Source organism: Musca domestica, unplaced genomic scaffold (assembly GCF_030504385.1).
Source record: "Musca domestica strain aabys unplaced genomic scaffold, Musca_domestica.polishedcontigs.V.1.1 43, whole genome shotgun sequence".
Taxonomy (NCBI): domain Eukaryota; kingdom Metazoa; phylum Arthropoda; class Insecta; order Diptera; family Muscidae; genus Musca; species Musca domestica.
This window is the reverse complement of record NW_026712332.1, coordinates 763817-785310: the sequence shown is the minus strand read 5'-3', so window position 1 is coordinate 785310 and position 21494 is coordinate 763817. Positions and strand designations below refer to the sequence as shown.

General features: G+C 36.0%; 1 protein-coding gene across 4 annotated transcripts in view; it reads left to right on the top strand.

Annotated features, from left to right (window-relative positions):
• LOC101899481 (uncharacterized) overlaps positions 1-21494 on the top strand; it is an 83044-nt gene that overhangs the window by 32199 nt on the left and 29351 nt on the right. Inside the window, exon 1 of one of the 4 annotated variants that reach the window (XM_059127190.1) lies at positions 8825-8979. The exons of the other annotated variants lie outside the window; for them this stretch is intronic. The gene's annotated coding sequence lies outside the window, so the exon portion shown is untranslated. Of the gene's footprint in view, positions 1-8824; positions 8980-21494 lie in introns of those variants that run through there. 4 annotated transcript variants of the gene reach the window in all.

Below are 21494 nucleotides of genomic sequence, written 5' to 3'. Positions count from 1 at the left end.
CTAAGAAGAACTACAAAACTGTACCAATGTATCGGAAGACATGGAGGTATTTATTTATGGAAAAGTCTAATAATGACTTCAGAAATTTCTTATTTTGAGCTAAATGGGCATTGTTTACGGTGAAGTCAGCATTTAAGGATTCTTAAAAACGTCAAACTTGTGCTAATTTCAAATTGATTCTGGTGGCTGACCAAATTTGCGTATAACCTGTCGTTGTCATTTATGGCGTTGAGCACCAACAAGCATAATATTAAAATGGTTGAGCCTAGAAACAAAGTCGTTAATGGCCTGGCCTTTCAAAACTTTGAACATAATACCTGGTTCTAAAGTCAGTTAAGGATATCAGCAAAGGTGAACTATATAGGCCGATATGCCGTTTGTCGCCAGTACTAAATTCATTACCCCTACCCATGACAAGATATTGTTTTTCCATTGCGTGACCCTCCATATTGAGGATTTAATGATGAAGCTACAGGATTGAATGAGTTGTTGAAAAACGTTGATAAAGTCAGCCACGCACACCGTGCGGGAAAATCTTAAAGCTACCTCTCGGACAAATTAGAAAAGCTGGATTGTGAATTGAATGTGTGGTCACTACTCCTACGTCGAGTTCTGGAATAACAAGTAAAATAGTAACAGTCGGGTTTGCCGACAGATTTATACCCCCAGCCTTAAGTTATGATTATTCAAACTGTTGACCCTTTATGGGAGAGGTTCCGAAGCAGTTGGCCAATATTGACCAATTCATATCTGACTCAAGATTGATAAAAATATTGCAACGTGCAGGATTTGGACTATATCGACTAATTCTTATACCTTATATGAGATATACACAAATTTATGGAAAATGTGTGATGTAAAAGATGTAGCAGGCCGAAGTAAAGGGTGAGATAAAAAAACGGCAACAAAGTCAAACACAATAATTTTTACATTTTTATTTTAAATTTTATTGAATGAAAGCTAAAAATGTCCGAAATAGCATCAAATTTTAGAATAAGTTTAGCTTTGATCGAATTGGTCACCTTTGGCACGAATTATGACCTTCAAACGGCCAATGAAACCGTCACACGCAGCCCGAATGTTGCTCTGCGGTATTTTGACCCTTCCTGGAGAAGCGCTTGCTTAAGGTGATTGCTTTCCAAAATACTCTAGAAACAATAGTCCAACGGATTGGCATCCGGAGATTTTGGTGGACATTGTGCGCTGGAAATGAAGCGAGGAACCTCATTTTGTAACTATTCTTGGGTGGCGCGTACTGAGCGCGATGGTGCTGAGTTCTGTTGGAATATCCAAGATCTGCGGCCAAAATGTTTGCTTGCCCAAGGCTTTAATACACCCTCCAGAATATTTTCGCGATAATATTCGCCATTTTTGCTGATGCCACGGTCGATTAATACGAGCGGAGAGCGATCATCGGCTGTTGTGGCGGCTCACACCATCACCATGGCCGGCGTTTGAGTTCTGGTGGCCATCCGAAGGTGCTCATTTTCAGCTGACCTCTTTGGCAAGTAAACACGATCATTTTGTTTGTTTACAAACTGCTGGACAACAAATGTTTTCTCATAGGAGAAATCCAAATTCGGCAGTTCACCACTTTCGGCCAAACGAAGCAACTCTTTAGCTCTTTTGAGTCTATTTTCTTTCCGTTGCGGTGTAAGTCCTTGAAGTCCTTGGAATTACAATGGCATTACCTCCAGGCTCATTTTTCAATATTTGCTGAATGGAATGTTGCGATATGTTCAGGTCACGAGCCATTTTTCGGCCACTGCAACGCGGGTTTCGAATGTTGCGATATGTTCAGGTCACGAGCCATTTTTCGGCCACTGCAACGCGGGTTTCGATCAAGTCGCCTCTTTACATTTTTGCTGATGTTGCTGTTTTCTTCCGTCCACTTCCTTGACGTTGGGATACGCTACCAGTATCACGTTAACGAGCAATGGTAGGAGACACAAAAGAGTTATTCACATTTAAATGCTGGAGTGCTCTAACGATAGCCACTTGTGGTTTTCCAGCCAAATATAAAGAAATCACACTATCACGCGTAAAAATTTTAATTCATCGTCAATATTACGTACATAGATGCTGAAAGGGTCTCTTAAACCTTGAAGTCATAATCTAAAATTCTTAAAAATTGTGTATAAATTCCCCCTGCTCTTGTTGGGTGGTGTGTCTCTCCCCCCTTGTTCGTTTGGGGTAATTTAAACAAAAATGTATTTAAACAACATTTTTGGTCGATCACCCACCCAAAAGGCATCTGTTGCTGTATTTCATATATCACGTGTGTAAATGTTTATTTTACGTGTGCGAGTAGTAGCTATGGAGAATGAGGAGAAGTACAATGACCTTCCACAATTTGGGGTGAATCCATAATTAAACTCATCCTGAAGTAATGTATTCTCCGATTGCAATTGATTCCTTTAAAGGTATCAACTACCTTGGTTTCATGCATTTGAGATTGGTTCTCTTTTTCTCTGCAATGCTACATATGTGTAACGGCATCTATTGAAGGAGAGATCACTGGGAAGAGGACAATGTTTACAACAGTGTTAGTAGGTATGTGTGTCTCTTCGTTTTACTTCCGTTTATAGCGGTAATTTTTCTTTTCGTGCGTTTTGTACACATTCTTGTTCATTTGAGTTTGAGAGTGAGTGTCTGTGCTTCTCTTTCTCTGCTCATGTCAAATGTAAATAAATAATGGATGGAAGCGAAAAACTAAATAAACGTCTGTGTAAATGCTGTGAATGATGTTGAACGTCAACGGGCAAATGTTGCCACGTGTAGCCATGATCGTAAAATAAACGTACATACAAACGTATGATGCGTTAGTAGGAAAGGGAAGGCAGAAAACAGCAAAAGAGGAGGCGGCAATTTAAATTTGTTGATAAAATTGACACCCTGTTGCTGCCGGTTCTACTCGGTGCCAGAAGTGCCGCGAGAGAGAAAACGGGCGGCAAACAAACAAAAATGTGCTGGCGGCGATCGATATCTTCTATGTTCTGTTCGAATTCTGTGTTGTTTTGCGGGTGATCTTTCTTTTTGCCTCTATATTATCGCTCGCTGTTCGCTATTATGTCTTGTGTTTTCCTTTTCGATATATTTTTTCAGATATCGAGTATTTAATGTCTCGGCGACAATAAATGACGACAATGAAAGTACAGGCAGCTCAGTGGAGAATAATGGTAGAAAAAAACAAACAATGAGGCAGGGGCTTTTGTTCTTTCTTTTTACAACAAAGTCGCCTTTGTGAAAACGCCCACTTCAACAATGTGCGATGTGTTTCCCTTCAATTAAATTCTCAATAAGATTTGATTTTGTGAATGGTTACATAGGTATTACCGATTACAGTGGAGAAATTGTGTTCATGCAAATATATTTGAGTTTTTTTTGTAATTAACCGGACATTGTTTGACCCATATATAGTCGAAATCAAGAATTCGAACCAAATATCCCAGGAAAAATTTAGTAGGCGAATTTGCGCTTTCAGCACTAATACCAAACATTTTTGGCTACATGAGACGAATTGCTCATCACAAGGTAATTTAAACAAGCTACCTTTTCTTATTACCAAGTAATGGGTAAACTCATAACAATTGAAATGATGCTACATTTTCTGTACCTAGCACCGAACATTGAATAAACTATTGAACCGCTACGAATCCGACTTGAGATTTTTATTACCCTGAACGTAGTTGGGCTAAAATTTCCACCTATTGTCCATTCTTTCGAAGTTCTTCAGACGTAATGAAGTAGGGATTGAGTCCGCACGCTATTTTCATGCTGCGTTTATTTTATACTATGTCGTCTGCAGCTTTTTATACCCTCCACCATACTATGGACGGTATTTAAGTTTGTCATTCCGTTTTTATAACTCCTCGAAATACTCAAATTGTCAACAACGGCTTTTTCAGTATCCAAAATATTAAACTCTTAATTTTATTTATTTTCTTTTACTTCGAATTTTATTCCTTATCGCATTACTCCTCCCATCCTTGATCTTATTAAAACGGTTTATGCCTTCAGCCATTTGGCTACAGAGGGTATTTATCATTTAATACGGCCAAAACGTGCCTCATAGGAATAACGGTTTTAGACTCTAGGTCTCTTTGAACCAAATCCGTTTCAGGCCATTTGGAATCGATCTAGTGATGTGCGTCCATCCGTCTGTCTCGCTGGATAGTGCTCACGCACTCTCGAATGAAATATCCGATTTGATCCAAATTTGGTACATCGTAATATCATTGTCAAAATTAGATCGAGTTCGGAGATGGGCAATATCGGTCCACTCAAAATGTCAAAATGTCAATATTTTCAAAGAAAATAATTTACTGCACAGAAAGAGAAAGGATAATTCGATTTTGCTCAAACGCATCCTAACATTTGCATTAGTGCTAGGACAGGTGCGAAAATTGACAATATGGGTACACTCAATCAAGTACCTCCCCCACAAAGGGTCAGAATTTGGAATAATTATGACTCTATTAAATTTTAATGTAAGAGTCCGATTGTCTTCAAATTACACACATCACATTATATTTATTAACCCGAGGTTAGGTGTGGATGTGGGATATATCGGTCCACTCCATCGGGTACCTCCCTCACAAAGGGTCAATATTTTGAATATTCATTAGGCTCATAAAACACGAAATTAACATCCGATTCCATTCAGACTTGACACATCTCGAATATCTCCATCAACACAAGATCTGTTGTAAAGTTAGTAGAGATCGGACCATTCCTACAGGTACTTCCACTACAACGTTCAAAATTTTGAAAAATCAAAACGATAATAAAATCCGAAAAAAAAAATCCGGTTCTATTCATATTACACACATTGCAATATTTTTATTAACCCAAGGTCTGGTCTTAAAATGGGATATATCGGTCCACTCCTTCTGGTAACTCCCCCACAAGGGTCAACATTTTGAGTATCCATGAAGTTCAATAATCGCGAAAATAACGTCCGATTCCATCTCAATATTTCCATCAACACAAGATATGTTATAAAGATGGTAGACATCGCACCATTTCTTCTTTTACCTTCCCTACATAGAGTTCAAGATTTTGAAAAACAGAACGCTTAAAGAAAGCGAAATAAGCATCCAACTCTCTTCAAATTTCACACATGCAAACCTTTTTGCTAACGCAAGATCTGTTGTGGAGATGATTCACATCTGCCAACCCCTTCTGGTACCTCACCCACAAAGGGTCACAATTTCCAATACTTTTATCTGTCATAACTTGCAAAACAAGTCCGCGGTCCTCTACAACTTACTATATCTACATATTTCTCTTAACCAGAAATTTGATAATTTATCGGAATTTATAATTTCGCATTGAATTGGATATACATGTTCGATTTCCTTCAAACTTTGCACGTACCAATATTTTTATCTGTATTAGATTAAGTATAAGAATGGAATACTTCGTTCCGCTCTATATGGTTACTTTACGTATATTTCCACATTTACCAAAAATTCGCACATATCTCATATAAAGTACAGAAGGTAGTCAATATAGTCCAAATCTGACACGTTGTAATATTTATATTTATATCAGTCTTAGGTCGTATACGAATTGGTCGATATTGGCCAACTGCATCGGAACCTCACCCATAAAGGGTTAGGATTTTGAATAATCATAATTCAAGGCTAGGGGTATACTTCTGTCGGCAAAACCGACTGATACTATTTTACTTGTTATTTGATACTTCTAAACAAATACACAAAAACACTTTGTTAATAAGTATTTGTTTGGTTTTTCTAGAATGCGGGAAATGTAATGGGATTTCCCCTTTATTTGAAATTTCATTGACAAAATTCCATAGAAAATGTGTCACAGAATTCATTATCAGTGAAACTGAAAATGACATTTATTTTTATTATTTTTTTTGTTTTTACCAATAGGTTCGAGGTGGTTTTAAATCGATATGCTCCCATCTGAAAAGCAATAGAGGAGAGGAGAATTCGCTTAATATTATTTAAACAGTATTTTTTTTAACAATTATTACTATTTTCTATAGAAAAATAAAATAACTGTAACTATGATTGATGGCGGCCCTAACCTAGAAAGTAGTTCACCTGTTCTTTACACCCGGCTGTGTTGTTTGCTGTCAATTTGTCTAAACTGCCTTTCTCGTAAATAGATTACATATATTTGCATAAATAAATTTATTTGTAGTTGACACTACTGTTTTATCTGACGTGTTTGGTTTCCCCTCCTCCCACTCGAATCAATGAAATCTGCAGCAACAAAAAAAAAAGAAACAAAGTGATGTATGAGCAGGGAGCGAGTAATTGAGGTGTAGTATCGACAAGACATGTTGTCATGTGTGGTATGCACTACTGCTATGCTGCTGTTATGTGATCGAAATATAAATTAATTTAGTCTGCCCCCGTGTGCGTCGCTCCACCCATCTAACTCCCTTAATATTCTTCGCTCTTATAAAAAAAAATTTGATCACAATTTTGTTTTTTTGTTTTTGCAAATGCAACTGTATGAATAACTAACTTTTACTCTCCTTCGTTTGTTTTTTGATTGTCTTTTTTTTGTATTGTGTGTTCTCACAATTCGAATTAGATCTTATTTGCAGAGATGGATAGTTGGAATTATTTGAAATAGAGCACTCTTTAAAAGGTTTTGTTTTAAGAAATAAGCCTGAAGATCCCAAACGACAAAACGCTTTAGACACTAGGTCTCTTTGGGACAAATCCGTTTCAGGATATTTGGAGTCGATCTAAAGATGTCAGTCCACCTGTCTGGCTGGCTATTGTGCACGATAACTCTCGAAGGGAGTATCCGATTTGATCCAAACTTGGTACATCGTAATATTATTGTCAAACTTAGATCGAGTTTGGAGATGAGCAATATCGGTCCAAATCTTCTTCCACCTCCCCCATAAAAGTTCGAAATTTTCAAAAACAAATATTTTACTGCACAGAAAGAGAAAGGATAATCCGATTTTGATCCAACTTTGCTAATCCTTATATTTGCATCAATGCTATGTCAGAAAATGGACGATAATCGGTCCACTCCATCCAGTACCTACCCCACAAAGGGTTAACATTTTGAATAATTTCAAACTTTATAAAATGTAATGTACGAGCCTGATTGTCTTCAAATTACACACATCACAATATTGTTATTGATCCAAGGTCTGATGTAAACATGGGATATACCGGTCCAGTCCCTCTTGTCCCTCCAACGCAAAGGTTCAATTTTGAATACCCATGAAGCTCATAAAACGTAGAATTAACATCCGATTCAATTCAGATTTGGTACATCTCAATATTTACATTAGCACAAGATCTGTTAAAAAGATGGGAGTGATAGGACCATTTCTTCCGGAACTTCGCTCACAAAGAGTCAAAGTTTTGAATAACCAAAACGATTATAAAATCGGAAATAAGTATCCGGTACTCTACATATTTCACACATCCAATTATTTCTACTAACACAAGATCTGATCTGAAGATGGAACATATCGGTCCACTCCTTCTGGTACCTCCCCCACAAAGGCTCACAATTTTGAATACCCATGAAGCTCATAAAACCTAGAATTAACATCCGATTCAATTCAGACTTGGTACATCTCAATATTTCCATTAGCACAAGATCTGTTATAAAGATGGTAGAGATCGGACCATCCTCTCCGACCGACAATGGGTCAAAGTTTTGAATAACCAAAACTATCATAATATCCGAAATAAGCATCCGGTTCTATTTATATTTCACACCTCACAATATTTTTATTAACCCAAGGTCTGGTGTAAGAATGGGATATATCCGTCCACTCCTTCTGGTACCTCCCCCATAAAGGTTCAAAATTTTGGGTATGCATGAAGCTCATAAAACGCAAAATTAACATCCGATTCAATTCAGACTTGGTACATCTCAATATTTCCATCAGCACAAGATCTGTTATAAGGATGGTAGATATCGAACCATTCCTTCTGTTACCTCCTCCACAAAGGGTCAAAGGTTTGAATAACCTAAACGATCATAAAGTCCGAAAAAAACATCCGGTTCTCTTCATATCACCCGTCTCATTATTTCTACTAAATCAAGACATTGGGTGATGATAAGATATATCGGTCCACTCCACTCCACTTATCGGAATTTATGATTTCGCAAAAAATTAGATATTTTCCTTCAAATTTTTGTACATTAGATGAAGTATGAAAATGGAATGCTTCTGTCCGCTATATTTGTTACTTTACGCATATTTCCACATTTTCCAAAAATTTGCACATATCTCAAATAAAGTATGGGAAGTAGTCGATATAGTTCAAATCTGGCACATTGTAATATTTATATCTGTCTTAGGTCAGATACGAGTTGGTCAATATTGGCCAACTGCTTCGGAACCTCGCCCATAAAAGGGTTAACAGTTTGAGTTTGAGGCTGGGGGTTTAAAACTGAAGGCAAAACCGGTAATGCAGAAGGTAGTTTATTTACTTTATTTTTTAATGTTTTATTCGGTTTATGCAGCTCCCCAGCTTTTGCTTGGGTGTATTACATCAATTATGTGTAAATCACATATTTTTGTCAAGTAAAAATCGTTGAGATCACACCTCCCAACCCTGATGACATTCTCATATGTCTCTGCTCTTCTGCCTCTCTATAGAATTCAATAATATTTTTCATTCATTCATGTGAGATTATTATTGTTATTATTACTTTTTTTCCTCTCGAATACGAATTATTACTAATATCTTTTGTTAGACTTGGAACTCGGAAACACACAACACACGCTCTACTCTACGGCAGCATCGTTGGTGCTTTTGCTTTTGTGTGCTTTGTTGGTGTTTTCTATATGGCTGACTGGCTCAGTATCGCTTACTCTCTGTGGCTGTTAACTAACCATTCGACGGATGTTTCCGCAGATAAACTTGTTGCCGTGTTTTTTATTTGTTTTGCTATATGTTATTTTTCCATAAATAACAAAAAGTAACAACAACAACAAATATTTCCATAATAATGGTAATGTAACACAAAATGAATTTCTCACTCTCTCTTTTTCTCTGTGGCTTCTCTCTCTCTTCATATATTACAAATTTAAATTGTTTGTTTGATAAACTAAACCACAATCTATTTGGTATCAATATTAAAATACGATTAAAAACACACTAACACAAATTTATACATATGTGGACATGAATGTATGCGTTGTGTATGTGTAGCATCCCGTACTGAATGCCAACCAATGTCGTCACTCATTTTGTTGAACAATGAAAGAAGAAGAAGAAATGTGTGATAAAACTTTGTGATGCTGATAAGTATTGATGAAGATAACCAACAAAAGAGGTCCTGTCAATGAAATTACAATAGCGGGCGGGCAGTCGGCAGACAAAGAGAGAACGGAGGAAGTAAGTGGGAGCTGCTGATATATGCAATGCTGCTGGTTGTGTGTGTTTTCGGGCCGGTCCGGTACGGTCGCCTGTTGAAACCTATGTAACATTCAATTGTGAATTTATCGTGAATAATAAATTTACATTCTTGTTGTTGTTGCTCGTCTGTCTGTGTAAATGTAAATTAGTGATTCACGAGAACATACATATCTGCTGTGCTGTAGTTGTTTTTGTTGGTGTGGAAGTTGAATTGAATTATTATTTTATTTGTTGAACAAAAGTCAAGGACCTTTCTTTTATTGTAAACTGTTGTGTACAATATTATTGTATGTGAGAGCGAATGAGTGAGTGAGTGGGAGAACAGTACATGTGTGTGTTGTGTTCTCTGTGCGTATGAGTGATGCCTACTACTCAAACGAATGAATAAATGAATGAAATTTGATGAGTTTTCACGACTTTTAGGTTCACATTTGTAGGTGCTTGGGTATATGTATGAGTGAAGATGATAAAATATAAACACACAGAGCGAGAAAATTAATTTGAATTGCATTAAATTTCAATAAATAAACAGTTCTACAAAAATATAATTTGAAAATAAATATTGAAACAATCAAATGCTGGTTGAGGAAGTCAGCGAGGTTGACTAGCAGTTTGCTGAAATTAAAGGGTGTTGTTTGAGAGCTGTGGTAAAATTTAAAAATAACAAGTAAAAAGCAGTAAGTTCGTCCCGGCCGAACTATTAATACGCTCCACCATTTGCAACGAATTTGGTAATTTTCAAAAAAAAAAAAAAAAAAATAAATAAATAAATAAATAAAATTAAAAAATAAAATAAGTAAATCAATAAAATCAGTTAAAAATTCTGTTAAGATCTCAAAAATACCGAATGTACCGTTTATATTGCTGTCTATACGAAGACGTCAACCTGCATACGCAACTTTTGTCATAAACCATTAGAATATTCAAATATAAGGCTTGAAAAAAATCCGAAGAATAATGTAGCTAAAATCATCAAAATACTGAATATAGGTAGGTACCATAATATGGGGGCTATATAAAAATGTGGACCTATAAAGACAATTTTCTGTCTTAGGCTGTAGTATCCATTACGAACTTCAAATATCAAAATTGAAACACTTTCGGTGAATAAAGTCGCTGAAATTATCAAAATATCGAATATCTGGAGGTGTCGTTGTATGGGGGCTATACGAAGGCTTGGACCAGCACAGACAATTTTCTGTCATAGGCTGTATTATCCATTACGAACTTCGAATATCAAATTTGAAACAAATCTAGTGAATAATGACGCTCAAATCACCAAAATACCGAAAATAGGAAGGTACCATTATATGGAAACGTGGACCTACATGGCCCATTTTCAATACCAAAAGTCCTGTAGACATTTCGAGGTGTAACAAACGGAATGACAAACTTAATATACCCTATATACTATGGTGAAGTATAAAAACATTAAATCTTTATTTGAATTGATAGTACGGCCCATATCCAAAGTTTGAAGATTACTTCATGCAGCTGTTGAAAGCGACTGCACTCTTTTAAACATTTAAATCGTGCTCGTCTTTATGGACATTTGCTTTAACATAGACCCTTCAGGGTCAGGCGTTAAAAAAAGTTATTTTATTGTTTTTGAAATAACTCATTATTTTCTAGCTTCCTGGTAATGCAGAGGATAAGTAATAGTCGTTATTTTTACCAGCTGGGAATGAAGAAGGTTTGTTGTTGTCTATAGCAAAAATGCTGGAAGACACACGTATAACAACCAAATTTTTATACCCTATACCATACTTAGTGTGGAGGGTACCTCCCAATATTCTGTATTTTGATGATTTTAGCGACATTATTCACCGGAGTTGTTTCAAATTTCGAATGTAGAGTTCGTAATGGGAACTACAGCCAAAAATTGTCTGTGCAGGTCCTGATCCTATATATAGGCCCCATACATCAGTACCTCCCTATATTCGATGATTTTAGGTACAATATTCACCGAAATTGTTTGAAATGTCGTATTTGAAGTTCCTAATAGGTGGTACTACAGCATGTGAGAGAAAATTGTCTATGAAGGTCAGGTCTTCGTATAGCCCCGATATTACGGTGTCTCCCTATATTCCGTATTTTCATGATTTTAGCAATATTTTTTTCTTCAAGTTTCGTACTTGAATATTTTAATAGTATATGTCAAAAGTTGCCTAGGCAGGTCCACGTCTTTGTATAGACCCCAATAACGGCTATATTCGGTATTTTTAAGAATTTAGTAGAATATTTAACTGATTTTGTCATCTAAAAATCGATTAGAAGAATTCGTTTCTGCAATTTTAAGATCTCTACTTTTTAATGCCAAAAGCCGAATAATCGGTTAATTGAAAGTCGACACGAAAACATTTTTGTTATTTAAATCGCAAACCTATGCCTGTTTGTTTTTTATTTTATTTTTACTCTTAATAAAATACATGCGGGTTCTGTTTCTTTCTATCAGCTGATTGCTTGCATGTTGAGAGATTATAACTATCATACTCTCTGAGAAAAAAGTAGCTGAATAATTTTTTTTTTTATGATAAGTAAGCAGACAAACCTAATATTACAGTGTTGAGCAAATATGAGAACATTTATATGGAAAATAAACCACGAAACTAGTGTAAAACTATTGAATAGGATGTTAAACAAAACATCTATCGAATATTATGGGCCGTAGTAAAACTTCCCATATATTCTCCATATTGCCACAATGGAATCCAGTTTTAACTTAATCCCAAAACGTTTTTCATTGTATTTCTCTCTTACTCATGGAAATTCTCCAATAATGAGGGTAGCACTAACCCATATTCCAGTAGTTATTTTGTTTTGTTCGATACTGTAACAATAAATAGAAAATTAAAATAACATCAGCAGCTATATAAAAATAAACAATAATAAATATAATAATAGAAACAATAAAAACGACCGAACAACCAACGAACAAACGAACCATTAACGAGACAGCAGCGACAGTAGTGTTCATCAAATTAATCATTTTTCTTGTCTTGTTCTCGATTTGGCGCGGTGTTTTCATTTTCTGTTGTTTTAGCTTGTTAACCAAGCAACCAACCAAACGCTGGCGATGTGAGATCACGTACCTCTCTCGCAAAACATACCCCGCCAACACCGCCAACGTCTTGTCATCAGCACACTCGACTGTTGTTGTTGACACTTCATTGGTTGGTTGTGGCTATTAAAAACATTTCAGTCGATACGAAATTCTTTATTTTTAGATATCATTCATTTGTTGTTGCAGCAAACATTTTTGTATTTGTCATTTGGGTACGTACCTATATTTTGTGTTTGTTTTATTTATTATTGTTTGCATTCCCTCTCACTCTCTCTCTCTCTCTCCAAAATCTCTTTCTGCATTCTATTTGTTGTGTTTTCTGTTTTTTCCGCAAACATATCGTCTCAACATCAAACACAAGTAGAGCAGCAGCTAAATCAACCATGTATTTAGTGGAAGAGCAGCGACTGAGTGAGAGACAAATGCAAAAATTGAGAACTATAGCAGTATTTGGGGGGACCTCCACTGACCGAACCACCTGTAGCTGAATGTCAACGAATGTAGTCCGTCCGGTCCAGTTCTAATTATGCCATTTAGAATGTTTTTTTTTGTCGAATGGCAAACATACAAATGAAAAAATCAGGAAGAGATTTTCGAGTGTGATACAACAAGTACACGGAGAGAAATTGTGTGTGTGGTTGGGTGATTGGTAGACAGAATTTTAAAATAATAAATATCTCCAATTGACATTGAAACAAAGTTTGATTGTTTGGAGTTATAAATTGAGTTCTTTGCTAATATTTGTTTTAAAAAATTTTGGAAGGATAGATTTGTTAGTAAAAGAACTCCATATATTTCCTGGCCATAGAGATCAATATTTGATTTGATATAAATATGCTGTGATAAATCAAAAATAAATTGTAAACCTTCAAAATCAATATTCCATTCAATCGGAACCTTATCGCACAACGAGTGTCCCCTTTGATTGAAACTTCGTGCAACGTTAGATCTGCCTCAGACTTTGGTCAGTGGCGAAAGTACATTCCCCCTAGAAGTGCCTTTATTTTGAACTAACGACTTCGTCAACTAAAAGTTCCATTCGTTCCAACAGTTCGTGTTAGGCAATTTTAGTATTCAAAAGGATAATTTGTCATGACGCAATTGACCCATATCCAAACGACTTCAACGTGTTCATATATAAATCCTAGAAACCAACAGTGACCTCAATATCCAATATCTTTCCTTTACCGACTACCTCATTTAGTACTTTTCGTACAAATATAGGACGCATTTCTAAACCACCGCCAAATCTCAAATACAGATACCATCAGTAATCCCAATATCAAATTTCAGATTTTATCTCTATCCCTTCATCCAATACCAAATATAGGACCATTCAGTGCTTTTGGCACATTTATGGGACACATTCCCGAAACCACCTCCAGGCTAATACCAAATTTTAGGATTTCATCCACTATCTATTCACCCAATACTAAATTGTACCAAATGTAGTAAATATTCCATAAACCACCTCTTTATCATAATCCTACCATCAACAGGGACACAAATATTAACATTTCAAATTATCAGCTTCTTCCGAAAACGGAAATGTACTAAATTCAGTACCATTTAGTACAGTTCTTACACTTAGTACACATTTTCAAACCCATCTCCATACATCAACCCTGTTTCCCCAGACTTGTTTCTCATACCAAATTTCAAAATTGTTATCTCCATCCTTTCACTTAACCCGATTTCAACAAATTTAGTTCATTTTAGTACTTTTGGCACACTTTTTTTCGAATTTAGAAAAAAAACTTAAGTTTGCCTATCCAACAAAACATCAAAGACTCTTAGTCCAAAATTCAGATTTTCAGCTACTATTTAGCACTTTTGGTTCTTTTCAGAACGTAGGTATCCCAATGTCATATTTTAGACTTTCAACACCATCCCTTACCCAAATACCAAATGTACCAACATTTTAAACCTTCAGATCAATCAGTTCAACCAAAACCAAATTGTGCCCATTTTATTTCCCAAACATAATTTTTATACCAAATATCACGATTTTAGCTGCAGCCGCTCACAAAATACCCAAAGGTACAAAATCAGGTGCTTTTTAGTCTTTTAGTACACTCCTAGTCCGAATTTCCAAAAACCGAACCCTATCTCACACCTACCCCTATGCTCGTATAAGAGCGAACATACTTTGCTTGTTTTAGAGTGGGAGCAAAATTCGTTCGAAAACGAGCAGATTCTACTCTTGCAGACTATTTGTATTTTCTCAAACCACAGCTTTGTACCCAAAATCCACCGGCTCCTTGTTTCTACTGCTTTTATAACCTTAGCCATATGGCTAGAGAGGGTATATATAATTTGATAAAAGGATCAAAACGTGCCTAGTCGGTATAAAGGTTTTAGACCCTAGGTCTCTTGGGACAAATCCGTTTCAGACCATTTGGAGTCGATCTAGCGATGTCCGCCCGTCCGCCCGTCTGGCTGTCTGGCTGGTGCTCACGATAACCCTCGGAGGGTCGACAGTTTGAATAATCATAACTCAAGGCTGGGGGTCTACACGTTCACCACCATCTTCCTCAGTTCACAGCAACATAAAAGCCGATTTGCTGTTACACACAAATCAGCAAACAAAAAATTTTTTTCCACTCGATTTCAATCTTATTCGAGCAATTCCGATTCTATTTCGAGCGATTCCGCTGCCTCTCTAATTTTTAGAGAGGAGTGAGTCGGGAGCGCTCCCACATAAATCTATGAAGAGAAGTGTAAACTCCGTTTGAAACTCCCTCTCTTCGAGCAATTCCGCTCTCGAACAAGTTTCACTCCCGAGTTAAACGAACAAATCTGTGCTCTAGTATATAAATGCCAATTTGATATCTTCAATCAATTAACTCCTATGCAGTCGTATTATATTTAAATTAAAAATTCTGGATTTGCCTGAATTCGTCGTTTAATAATGACTTTACCTGATGTGAGTGAGTAGTTTCTGAGAAATTAGGAATTGAACAATTAAACACGATTTTTCGATCTGGTAAAAATGTCACATTTCTCAAATATTTCTATCGATTCCATGTTCTAAGAATCGTTTCCAATCATTTCAATTTCCTCTACCGACCAACCAGTTTTGAGCATTTAATGCTTCATTTCATTGCCAATGTCATAAAAAAAATCCAAATTGCATGCATGTCTCTAATGTTTCACTACAACTTGTGATTTCTTGTTGTTTTTCATTTCATTAGCTACTGGCACAGAGAATTATCTTAACTGTGCGAAGGCGTTGGCGCGGTCACTCAAAAAATAGAATAAATATTTTTTTATTTTATTTTGACATATGCGGTTAGGGATTGAAAAGCGGGAGAGCCATTGAGTCGCCGTGAATTTGCTTGCGTGTGACATGTTGCGGTTTAGGAAAGGAAGTGCAAATTATATTTATTTGCAATTGTTAAAACTCAACAACAAAATTGTGGTCATAAAATCCCCATCAGAACTTCGGGAGCATGTCATCCCTCCATCCAGCGCGTGAGGATGCAATCTACAAAAAAAACTATCTGATGATAACTACCATAACTTATTTTCGGTTATGGTTTTTTTGTAGAACTTTTTTTTTTTGCAACCGTCATCGCTACATCATCAAAATCATTGCTGGTTTTGTTGTTGTTGTTATACTCATTGTTTTTGTAGTCGTCACCATCGCCATCGCCGCGTACACAAGCCCCAAGCACAGAACAGAACCTTGAAATATTTATTACGATTGGTGTGATTTCAAATAAGAAGATGCGAAATATAGATTTTGTATGAGTAATAATCAATGCATCGAGTGGGTGGGTGGGGGTAGGGGTTGCAGAAGAGAGGTGTAATTAACAAAGTCATATGATTTTTCATATGTTGCTTGCTGCCGTATGCTTTCATCATGGCTTTGTGAAATTTCCTGATTTTTTTTTTTGTTTTCAGATGGCAGCTGTTTTAAAGAAAATTAATCGTTTGCTTTTCAAGACATGCGATTAGAAGTTTTCACAGAGGAAAAACACTTGTTTTGAAAATAAATAATGACATATATTTGAGATATTTAACATGAAATTGAGGAAAAAAGTGCACATTTTTGTCATCAAAAAAAAAAAAAACTTTCAAAATTGGATCAGTAGGTTTGGCCTTGGTGTGGTTGTGAATTGATAAAGATTATTATTTTATTAGAATTTTTTATGATTTCTGGAGAAAACAATTAAAATTGTATCGGTCGGTTTTGCCGACAGACGTATACCCCCAGCCTTGAGCTATGATTATTCAAACTGTTGACACTTTATGGAGGAGGTTCCTAAGTTGGGCAATATTGACCAATTCGTATCTCACCTAAGGCTGATATATATATTACAACGTGCCAGGTTTGGACTATACCGACCACTTCCGATACCTTATATGAGATATGTGCAAAATGTGGAAAAATGCGTGAGGTGACAGTAACAATATAGCGAACAGAAGTATTTCATTTTCATATTTCATCTAATTCAGATTAAAATATTGGTATGTGCAAAATTTTAAGGAAATGTAACATTTATATTCAATTTTATGCGAAATCATAAATTTCGATAAATAACATATTCATATCACATTTCTGGTTAAGAGACATATGTAGATAAAACAAGTTGTAAAGAATCGCCGACTTGTTTCGCAAGTTATGGCAATTTATGATATAAGCATTGGAAATTGTGACCCTTCGTGGGGGAGGTACCATGAGGGGTTTACAGATATATACAAATCTTCATAATAGATGTTGCGATGTGTGAAATTGGAGGAGAGTTGGATGCTTATTTCGCTTTTTTGAGCGTTTTGTTATTTTTTCAAAATCTTTAAGCCTATGTGTGGGGGAGGTATCAGAAGAATTGGTCCGATCTCTACCATCTTTATAATAGTTCTTGTGTTGAATGAAATATTGTAATGTACTAAGTTTGAATAGAGTCGGATGTTAATTCCCGTTTTATGAGCTTCATGGATAATCAAAATTTTGACCCTTTGTGGGGGAGGTATCAGAAGGGGTGGCCGATTTATCTCATCTTCACACCAGACCTTGGGTCAATAAAAATATTGTGATGTGTGTAACTTGAAGAGAATCGTACGCTTATTTCGGATTTTATGATCGTTTTTGTTATACAAAACTTTGAACTTTTGTGGGGAGGTACCTGAAGGAAAAGTCCGATCTCTACTATTTTTATATAAGATCTTGTGTTTATGGAAATATTGAGATGTGCCAAGTCTAAATGGAATCGGATGTTACTTCCGTGTTTTATGAGCTTTATGAACATTCAAAATTTTGGCCCATTGTGGGGGAGGTGCCAGTAGGAGTGGTTTGATGTATTATGTATTGTGATGTGTGTAATTTGAAGACAATCGGACACTTACATCACATTTTATAAAAGTTATAATTATTCATAATTGTTACCCTTTGTGGGGTTGTACTGGATGGCGTGGACCGATGTTGTCCATTTTCGCACCTGACGTAGCACTGATGCAAATATAAGATTTTGCAAAGTTGGGGCAAAATCGGATTATCCTCTTTCCTTTTGTGCGGTAAATTATTTTCTTTGAAAATGTTGATATTTTGTGGGGGAAGTACCAGAAGGAGTGGACCGATATTGCCCATCTCCGAACTCCATCTTCGTTTGATAATAATATTACGATGTACCAAATTTGGATCAAATCGAATGCTTCCTTCGAGAGTTATCGTGCGCACCAGCCAGACAGACAGACGAACGGACATAGCTAGATCGGCTCCAAATGTCCTGAAGCGCATTAGGTACAAAGAGACCTAAGGTCAAACACCGTTATTTCGATGATACACGTTTTGACCGTATCAAATGATATACAGGGTGAGATGCTATCATTTCTGAGCCACTCGCCCTGCATCTGTTAAAATTATTCCAGTGACAGCTCATTATATTGTTTACAAGCGTACAAAAGCACTTTGGTGAGAATTTTCCAAAAAAAAAGTTATTCGTGATGGAATTCAAGCGTGATAGTGTGATTCCTTTATATCTGGCTGGAAAACCACAAGTGGCTATCGTTAGAGCACTCCAGCATCAAATCTTTTGTGACTCGTATCATCGCTCGTTACCGTTACCGCGTAGCCCGACAGCAATATCAGCAGAAATGGTTTGAAAAGTAAAGGAGCGACTTGATGAAACCCTCGTCGCTGTGGCCGAGAAAGGGCCAAATTCGGCAAATATTGAAAAATGAGCTCGGGTTAAAGCAATTGAAGTTCGCCTCAAGCAAGCGCTTCGCCGGAAGTGGGTCAAAATACGCAGAGCAAAATTCGGTTTCATAGGCCGTTTGATGGACAAATCTAAACATATTCTAAAATTTGATGCTATTTCCGACATTATGATGTTTGACTTTGTTGCAGTTTTTTTCTCACCATGTATACCCATATGACTGATGGTATAAAAAGAAAACGCGTGTATCGACGTTTATATCGCAAATTTTTGGATATATATTATTATTATTATTATTGGATAAGATATTAAAACAGATTTTTGTTATTTGAGTTTATAAAAAATCTCCAGGAAAGCTCATCTTAAAAAGATGACGTCAAAGACAAAAATATTCTTAATCAAATTTCACGATAAGTTACCTAGAAAGTGGAATATCTGATTTCATTATAAATCAAAAAAATATTTACATCGATTTTTAATCAAACATTTCTCTCTCTCTCTCTTTTCAGGTAAGCTATATATTGAGTTAAAGTCTATGTAAAAAAGGATAATTTTTTAAGAGTTAAGGCAAGTTTAAAAAACATATAATTTTAAGTTCATAGTAAAAGTGATATTTGATAGTAAAATTCAATTATTTGCAAGCATTGTTTGTTCACAAGACGATGCATGGTTAAATCGTAGACCAAACTGAAAATGTTTGACAGTGAAATAAAATCACGAAAACAAATGCGAAAAGTGTCACATGGGACTACCAAATTTTTGTTGGGTAGATACGATTTTATCATAGGTAATGAGGTCACCTACTGGTTTGATTAGAATCGGGTTTCTTATTAAATAAAAATTTCAATTTTATTTCTATCTAATTACTAAATCGCATTCGCCTTCCTTTCCTTTTGACATTAGCAAAACGAAAATATTGATGATAGAGATAGAAACGTATCTATTGATTTTTTTATTTAAAATAATAAAAAATGGGACATCCTTCCTTTTGACTTCTATGCCATTACAAAATCGCCTCAACACTTGTGGAAATTTTATTGTTATCTTTGAAATATTTAACCTTTTTGTGGATTTTTATCACACACAAATTCAATTTCCTTAAGAGTAAATTTAGTATCTCTCATTCTCTTCGTTCCGTGGCAGTCATAATATGTGATAAGAACGACGCATACTTAGTTGTTGTTGTTATTGTTGCTGTTGTTACCATTGACAACCACGTGTTTCCACAAATCCTGTTTATTATCCCATCGCATCCCATTACCACTAACCAAAACAACAATTCCAAAAACAACAATTTGACAGACCACCACACACACCAGACGGACAGACATAAGCACAAGCACCAAGGAAGAATATCCAATAAAAAATAATAATGCAATGTTTCTGACGTCGTCTTATGCCCCGCTAGCAATGAAAATTCCAATTAACTAAATTTCGTCAGTCTTGTACTAGTTATAAGCCGTACTAGTACCAAATGTGTCCCCAAGTAATGCGAATGGAACCAATTGACACCTTTTCGTCCCCAAGTAAACGAAGAGGCGACAGTTGTGCATAAATAAAAAACCAACACCAAAAAACCAACCAACAGACAAGTTAAACGAACATTTGAATGAGATCTCTACGAACAAGAATCACTTTGAATAGTTAGGGGTTAGTCTTTTGTCTCTGGTATATGACTGTAAACCTGGAACTGGTACAGTACCATCTACAGGTAATGCAAAAGGAGTCAATTGGTTACCTCGTATGACATCCCCATGTTAAAGTTTACAGTTGTTTGCACTGTGAGGGGTCTTAAGTGGAACTAGTTACTGTAACCCTAAGAATCGACGAGTATACGGTGCCGAACTAGTCCACATTGCTAGCGGGGCATGCAATCATAATGAAACTCTTGTTATGCTCTTTAATTTTAAATTTATAAAAGAGAAATACTCTCTTTCTCTCCTCCTCTCTTTACTTGTATTGTAATTATTCTAATATGCACATGGAAAACATAGTAAAAACGATGATGATAGCAACAACAGATGAACATTATTATGTTATTCATAATAACCAATGACGATGATGATGACGACGACACCACAGCAACAACAACATCATAACCAGCAAGCGGCAACAAAACCAACAACTATGACGATAGATAGTATGTTTACGATGGTTACGACTAGTACGAACGGCTTAGCTCACCTTACTCTGGTGTAGTAGAAACGTCCTTGAGATGTATTATGGTGGTGTTGTTGTTGTTGCTGTGTGTAGCTGCTGCTGCTTCTCGTGTCACTGTTGTTTTTGCTATTTTTGGGCAAGTAGTTGTTGTTTTTGCTATAATTTTATTTTCGATTACCTACCTTTTTGGTGGTAGTCAACTTTTACATTCGTATCTGTTCTATTGTTGTCATATTCATTTGTTATTGCTCACTATTTTGAGGGGTTTATGATTTTTGGTTAGTGAGGAAGTGTTGGAAGGTAGAGGAGGGAGAAGAGCAGCTGAATTTTAGTCATTTCAAAAACAAACTAATGTTTTTCAAATGCAATTTATTGGTGTTTTCTTCCGTTTATGCCAAAAAAGTTTCTTGCCACCCGACTCTATGATTGTTGCTGTGTACCACGTTATTGAGAGCATTCGGAGAGGAGAAAATACAGTGTTGCCATGTGCAGAAGTTGTAAAGTGGGATAGTATTTTTATATTAAAATGCCGCAAAAAATGTGAGCCATTTAGTCGAAAAACTTATTACAATGTAATGCCAATAAAATACATTTTGCCTTACAAGAAGAATGAAAATAATTAGTTATTTCCTAAAAAATACAAAACAAAATAACTTATTTTTCTCATTACCAGGCAAATCTTAACGGTGGCACAAAGAGTGCGTTTCCGACTAATATATCCGAATA